The sequence below is a fragment of the Anomaloglossus baeobatrachus genome, chromosome 1, assembly GCF_048569485.1.
Source record: "Anomaloglossus baeobatrachus isolate aAnoBae1 chromosome 1, aAnoBae1.hap1, whole genome shotgun sequence".
Classification (NCBI taxonomy): Eukaryota; Metazoa; Chordata; class Amphibia; order Anura; family Aromobatidae; genus Anomaloglossus; species Anomaloglossus baeobatrachus.
Genome location: NC_134353.1, coordinates 975,802,414 through 975,811,020, shown reverse-complemented (window position 1 = coordinate 975,811,020; position 8,607 = coordinate 975,802,414).

Genomic DNA, 8,607 nt, shown 5'->3' with positions numbered 1-8,607 from the left:
GCACTCACCCATCACTACTGACCACAGCCAGTAATTACCAGCGCTCACCCATCACTACTGACCACAGCCAGTAATTACCAGCACTCACCCATCACTACTGACCACAGCCAGTAAGTACCAGCACTCACCCATCACTACTGACCACAGCCAGTAATTACCAGCACTCACCCATCACTGCTGACCACAGCCAGTAATTACCAGCGCTCACCCATCACTACTGACCACAGCCAGTAATTACCAGCACTCACCCATCACTACTGACCACAGCCAGTAAGTACCAGCACTCACCCATCACTGCTGACCACAGCCAGTAAGTACCAGCGCTCACCCATCACTGCTGACCACAGCCAGTAAGTACCAGCACTCACCCATCACTGCTGACCACAGCCAGTAATTACCAGCACTCACCCATCACTGCTGACCACAGCCAGTAAGTACCAGCACTCACCCATCACTGCTGACCACAGCCAGTAAGTACCAGCACTCGCCCATCACTACTGACCACAGCCAGTAATTACCAGCACTCACCCATCACTGCTGACCACAGCCAGTAATTACCAGCTCTCACCCATCACTACTGACCACAGCCAGTAATTACCAGCACTCACCCATCACTGCTGACCACAGCCAGTAATTACCAGCTCTCACCCATCACTACTGACCACAGCCAGTAAGTACCAGCACTCGCCCATCACTACTGACCACAGCCAGTAATTACCAGCACTCACCCATCACTGCTGACCACAGCCAGTAATTACCAGCACTCACCCATCACTACTGACCACAGCCAGTAAGTACCAGCGCTCACCCATCACTGCTGACCACAGCCAGTAAGTACCAGCACTCGCCCGTCACTACTGACCACAGCCAGTAAGTACCAGCGCTCACCCATCACTGCTGACCACAGCCAGTAAGTACCAGCACTCACCCATCACTACTGACCACAGCCAGTAATTACCAGCACTCACCCATCACTGCTGACCACAGCCAGTAATTACCAGCACTCACCCATCACTACTGACCACAGCCAGTAAGTACCAGCACTCACCCATCACTACTGACCACAGCCAGTAATTACCAGCGCTCACCCATCACTGCTGACCACAGCCAGTAAGTACCAGCGCTCACCCATCACTACTGACCACAGCCAGTAAGTACCAGCACTCACCCATCACTGCTGACCACAGCCAGTAAGTACCAGCACTCACCCATCACTACTGACCACAGCCAGTAATTACCAGCGCTCACCCATCACTACTGACCACAGCCAGTAATTACCAGCTCTCACCCATCACTACTGACCACAGCCAGTAATTACCAGCACTCACCCATCACTACTGACCACAGCCAGTAATTACCAGCACTCACCCATCACTACTGACCACAGCCAGTAATTACCAGCGCTCACCCATCACTACTGACCACAGCCAGTAATTACCAGCACTCACCCATCACTACTGACCACAGCCAGTAATTACCAGCACTCACCCATCACTGCTGACCACAGCCAGTAATTACCAGCTCTCACCCATCACTACTGACCACAGCCAGTAATTACCAGCACTCACCCATCACTACTGACCACAGCCAGTAATTACCAGCACTCACCCATCACTGCTGACCACAGCCAGTAATTACCAGCACTCACCCATCACTGCTGACCACAGCCAGTAATTACCAGCACTCACCAGTCACTACTGACCACAGCCAGTAATTACCAGCACTCACCCATCACTACTGACCACAGCCAGTAATTACCAGCACTCACCCATCACTGCTGACCACAGCCAGTAATTACCAGCACTCACCCATCACTACTGACCCCAGCCAGTAAGTACCAGCACTCACCCATCACTACTGACCACAGCCAGTAAGTACCAGCACTCACCCATCACTGCTGACCACAGCCAGTAATTACCAGCACTCACCCATCACTACTGACCACAGCCAGTAATTACCAGCACTCACCCATCACTGCTGACCACAGCCAGTAATTACCAGCACTCACCCATCACTACTGACCACAGCCAGTAATTACCAGCACTCACCCATCACTGCTGACCACAGCCAGTAATTACCAGCACTCACCCATCACTACTGACCACAGCCAGTAATTACCAGCACTCACCCATCACTGCTGACCACAGCCAGTAATTACCAGCACTCACCCATCACTGCTGACCACAGCCAGTAATTACCAGCACTCACCCATCACTGCTGACCACAGCCAGTAATTACCAGCGCTCACCCATCACTGCTGACCACAGCCAGTAAGTACCAGCACTCACCCATCACTACTGACCACAGCCAGTAATTACCAGCACTCACCCATCACTGCTGACCACAGCCAGTAATTACCAGCACTCACCCATCACTACTGACCACAGCCAGTAATTACCAGCACTCACCCATCACTGCTGACCCCAGCCAGTAATTACCAGCGCTCACCCATCACTGCTGACCACAGCCAGTAATTACCAGCACTCACCCATCACTACTGACCACAGCCAGTAATTACCAGCACTCACCCATCACTACTGACCACAGCCAGTAATTACCAGCACTCACCCATCACTACTGACCACAGCCAGTAAGTACCAGCACTCACCCATCACTACTGACCACAGCCAGTAATTACCAGCACTCACCCATCACTACTGACCACAGCCAGTAAGTACCAGCACTCACCCATCACTGCTGACCACAGCCAGTAATTACCAGCGCTCACCCATCACTGCTGACCACAGCCAGTAAGTACCAGCACTCACCCATCACTGCTGACCACAGCCAGTAATTACCAGCACTCACCCATCACTGCTGACCACAGCCAGTAAGTACCAGCACTCACCCATCACTACTGACCACAGCCAGTAAGTACCAGCACTCACCCATCACTACTGACCACAGCCAGTAATTACCAGCACTCACCCATCACTACTGACCACAGCCAGTAATTACCAGCACTCACCCATCACTACTGACCACAGCCAGTAATTACCAGCACTCACCCATCACTACTGACCACAGCCAGTAATTACCAGCACTCACCCATCACTACTGACCACAGCCAGTAATTACCAGCACTCACCCATCACTACTGACCACAGCCAGTAATTACCAGCACTCACCCATCACTGCTGACCACAGCCAGTAAGTACCAGCACTCACCCATCACTGCTGACCACAGCCAGTAATTACCAGCGCTCACCCATCACTACTGACCACAGCCAGTAATTACCAGCACTCACCCATCACTACTGACCACAGCCAGTAATTACCAGCACTCACCCATCACTACTGACCACAGCCAGTAAGTACCAGCGCTCACCCATCACTACTGACCCCAGCCAGTAATTACCAGCACTCACCCATCACTACTGACCACAGCCAGTAATTACCAGCACTCACCCATCACTGCTGACCACAGCCAGTAATTACCAGCACTCACCCATCACTACTGACCACAGCCAGTAATTACCAGCACTCACCCATCACTACTGACCACAGCCAGTAATTACCAGCACTCACCCATCACTGCTGACCACAGCCAGTAATTACCAGCACTCACCCATCACTGCTGACCACAGCCAGTAAGTACCAGCACTCACCCATCACTGCTGACCCCAGCCAGTAATTACCAGCACTCACCCATCACTACTGACCACAGCAAGTAATTACCAGCACTCACCCATCACTACTGACCACAGCCAGTAATTACCAGCACTCACCCATCACTGCTGACCACAGCCAGTAATTACCAGCACTCGCCCATCACTGCTGACCACAGCCAGTAATTACCAGCACTCACCCATCACTGCTGACCACAGCCAGTAATTACCAGCACTCACCCATCACTGCTGACCACAGCCAGTAATTACCAGCACTCACCCATCACTACTGACCACAGCCAGTAATTACCAGCGCTCACCCATCACTGCTGACCACAGCCAGTAAGTACCAGCACTCACCCATCACTGCTGACCACAGCCAGTAAGTACCAGCACTCACCCATCACTGCTGACCACAGCCAGTAAGTACCAGCACTCACCCATCACTGCTGACCACAGCCAGTAATTACCAGCACTCACCCATCACTACTGACCACAGCCAGTAATTACCAGCACTCACCCATCACTGCTGACCACAGCCAGTAATTACCAGCACTCACCCATCACTACTGACCACAGCCAGTAATTACCAGCACTCACCCATCACTGCTGACCACAGCCAGTAATTACCAGCACTCACCCATCACTACTGACCACAGCCAGTAAGTACCAGCACTCACCCATCACTGCTGACCACAGCCAGTAATTACCAGCACTCACCCATCACTACTGACCACAGCCAGTAATTACCAGCACTCACCCATCACTGCTGACCACAGCCAGTAATTACCAGCACTCACCCATCACTACTGACCACAGCCAGTAAGTACCAGCACTCACCCATCACTGCTGACCACAGCCAGTAATTACCAGCACTCACCCATCACTGCTGACCACAGCCAGTAAGTACCAGCACTCACCCATCACTGCTGACCACAGCCAGTAATTACCAGCACTCACCCATCACTGCTGACCACAGCCAGTAAGTACCAGCACTCACCCATCACTACTGACCACAGCCAGTAAGTACCAGCACTCACCCATCACTACTGACCACAGCCAGTAATTACCAGCACTCACCCATCACTGCTGACCACAGCCAGTAATTACCAGCACTCACCCATCACTACTGACCACAGCCAGTAAGTACCAGCACTCACCCATCACTGCTGACCACAGCCAGTAAGTACCAGCACTCACCCATCACTGCTGACCACAGCCAGTAATTACCAGCACTCACCCATCACTACTGACCACAGCCAGTAATTACCAGCACTCACCCATCACTACTGACCACAGCCAGTAAGTACCAGCACTCACCCATCACTACTGACCACAGCCAGTAATTACCAGCACTCACCCATCACTACTGACCACAGCCAGTAATTACCAGCACTCACCCATCACTGCTGACCACAGCCAGTAATTACCAGCACTCACCCATCACTACTGACCCCAGCCAGTAATTACCAGCACTCACCCATCACTACTGACCACAGCCAGTAATTACCAGCACTCACCCATCACTGCTGACCACAGCCAGTAATTACCAGCACTCACCCATCACTGCTGACCACAGCCAGTAAGTACCAGCACTCACCCATCACTACTGACCACAGCCAGTAATTACCAGCACTCACCCATCACTACTGACCACAGCCAGTAATTACCAGCACTCACCCATCACTGCTGACCACAGCCAGTAATTACCAGCACTCACCCATCACTACTGACCCCAGCCAGTAATTACCAGCACTCACCCATCACTACTGACCACAGCCAGTAATTACCAGCACTCACCCATCACTGCTGACCACAGCCAGTAATTACCAGCACTCACCCATCACTACTGACCACAGCCAGTAATTACCAGCACTCACCCATCACTACTGACCACAGCCAGTAATTACCAGCACTCACCCATCACTACTGACCACAGCCAGTAATTACCAGCACTCACCCATCACTGCTGACCACAGCCAGTAAGTACCAGCGCTCACCAGTCACTACTGACCCCAGCCAGTACGTACCAGCACTCACCCATCACTGCTGACCACAGCCAGTAATTACCAGCACTCACCCATCACTACTGACCACAGCCAGTAATTACCAGCACTCGCCCATCACTACTGACCACAGCCAGTAATTACCAGCACTCACCCATCACTGCTGACCACAGCCAGTAAGTACCAGCACTCACCCATCACTGCTGACCACAGCCAGTAAATACCAGCACTCACCCATCACTGCTGACCACAGCCAGTAAGTACCAGCACTCACCCATCACTGCTGACCACAGCCAGTAATTACCAGCACTCACCCATCACTGCTGACCCCAGCCAGTAAGTACCAGCGCTCGCCCATCACTACTGACCCCAGCCAGTAATTACCAGCGCTCACCCATCACTGCTGACCACAGCCAGTAAGTACCAGCACTCACCCATCACTGCTGACCACAGCCAGTAATTACCAGCACTCACCCATCACTACTGACCCCAGCCAGTAATTACCAGCAATCACCAGTCACTACTGACCACAGCCAGTAAGTACCAGCACTCACCCATCACTGCTGACCACAGCCAGTAATTACCAGCACTCACCCATCACTACTGACCACAGACAGTAATTACCAGCACTCACCCATCACTGCTGACCACAGCCAGTAATTACCAGCACTCACCCATCACTGCTGACCACAGCCAGTAATTACCAGCACTCACCCATCACTACTGACCACAGCCAGTAATTACCAGCACTCACCCATCTCTACTGACCACAGCCAGTAATTACCAGCACTCACCCATCACTACTGACCACAGCCAGTAATTACCAGCGCTCACCCATCACTGCTGACCCCAGCCAGTAATTACCAGCACTCACCCATCACTACTGACCACAGCCAGTAATTACCAGCACTCACCCATCACTACTGACCACAGCCAGTAATTACCAGCACTCACCCATCACTGCTGACCACAGCCAGTAATTACCAGCACTCACCCATCACTGCTGACCACAGCCAGTAATTACCAGCAATCACCAGTCACTACTGACCACAGCCAGTAAGTACCAGCGCTCACCCATCACTGCTGACCACAGCCAGTAATTACCAGCACTCACCCATCACTACTGACCACAGACAGTAATTACCAGCACTCACCCATCACTGCTGACCACAGCCAGTAATTACCAGCACTCACCCATCACTGCTGACCACAGCCAGTAATTACCAGCACTCACCCATCACTACTGACCACAGCCAGTAATTACCAGCACTCACCCATCTCTACTGACCACAGCCAGTAATTACCAGCACTCACCCATCACTACTGACCACAGCCAGTAATTACCAGCGCTCACCCATCACTGCTGACCCCAGCCAGTAATTACCAGCACTCACCCATCACTACTGACCACAGCCAGTAATTACCAGCACTCACCCATCACTACTGACCACAGCCAGTAATTACCAGCACTCACCCATCACTGCTGACCACAGCCAGTAATTACCAGCACTCACCCATCACTGCTGACCACAGCCAGTAATTACCAGCACTCACCCATCACTACTGACCACAGCCAGTAAGTACCAGCACTCACCCATCACTGCTGACCACAGCCAGTAATTACCAGCACTCACCCATCACTACTGACCACAGCCAGTAATTACCAGCACTCACCCATCACTGCTGACCACAGCCAGTAATTACCAGCACTCACCCATCACTGCTGACCACAGCCAGTAAGTACCAGCGCTCACCCATCACTGCTGACCACAGCCAGTAAGTACCAGCGCTCACCCATCACTACTGACCCCAGCCAGTAAGTACCAGCACTCGCCCATCACTACTGACCACAGCCAGTAAGTACCAGCACTCACCCATCACTGCTGACCACAGCCAGTAAGTACCAGCACTCACCCATCACTGCTGACCACAGCCAGTAATTACCAGCACTCGCCCATCACTGCTGACCACAGCCAGTAAGTACCAGCGCTCACCCATCACTACTGACCACAGCCAGTAATTACCAGCACTCACCCATCACTACTGACCACAGCCAGTAATTACCAGCACTCACCCATCACTGCTGACCACAGCCAGTAAGTACCAGCGCTCACCCATCACTACTGACCACAGCCAGTAAGTACCAGCACTCGCCCATCACTGCTGACCACAGCCAGTAATTACCAGCACTCACCCATCACTGCTGACCACAGCCAGTAATTACCAGCACTCACCCATCACTACTGACCACAGCCAGTAATTACCAGCGCTCACCCATCACTACTGACCCCAGCCAGTAATTACCAGCACTCACCCATCACTACTGACCACAGCCAGTAATTACCAGCACTCACCCATCACTACTGACCACAGCCAGTAAGTACCAGCACTCACCAGTCACTACTGACCACAGCCAGTAATTACCAGCGCTCACCCATCACTACTGACCACAGCCAGTAATTACCAGCACTCACCCATCACTACTGACCACAGCCAGTAATTACCAGCGCTCACCCATCACTACTGACCACAGCCAGTAATTACCAGCACTCACCCATCACTACTGACCACAGCCAGTAATTACCAGCACTCACCCATCACTGCTGACCACAGCCAGTAATTACCAGCATTCACCCATCACTGCTGACCACAGCCAGTAATTACCAGCACTCACCCATCACTACTGACCACAGCCAGTAAGTACCAGCGCTCACCCATCACTACTGACCACAGCCAGTAATTACCAGCACTCACCCATTCTACTGACCCCAGCCAGTAATTACCAGCACTCACCCATCACTGCTGACCACAGCCAGTAAGTACCAGCGCTCACCCATCACTACTGACCACAGCCAGTAATTACCAGCACTCACCCATCACTGCTGACCCCAGCCAGTAATTACCAGCGCTCACCCATCACTGCTGACCACAGCCAGTAAGTACCAGCGCTCACCCATCACTACTGACCCCAGCCAGTAAGTACCAGCGCTCAC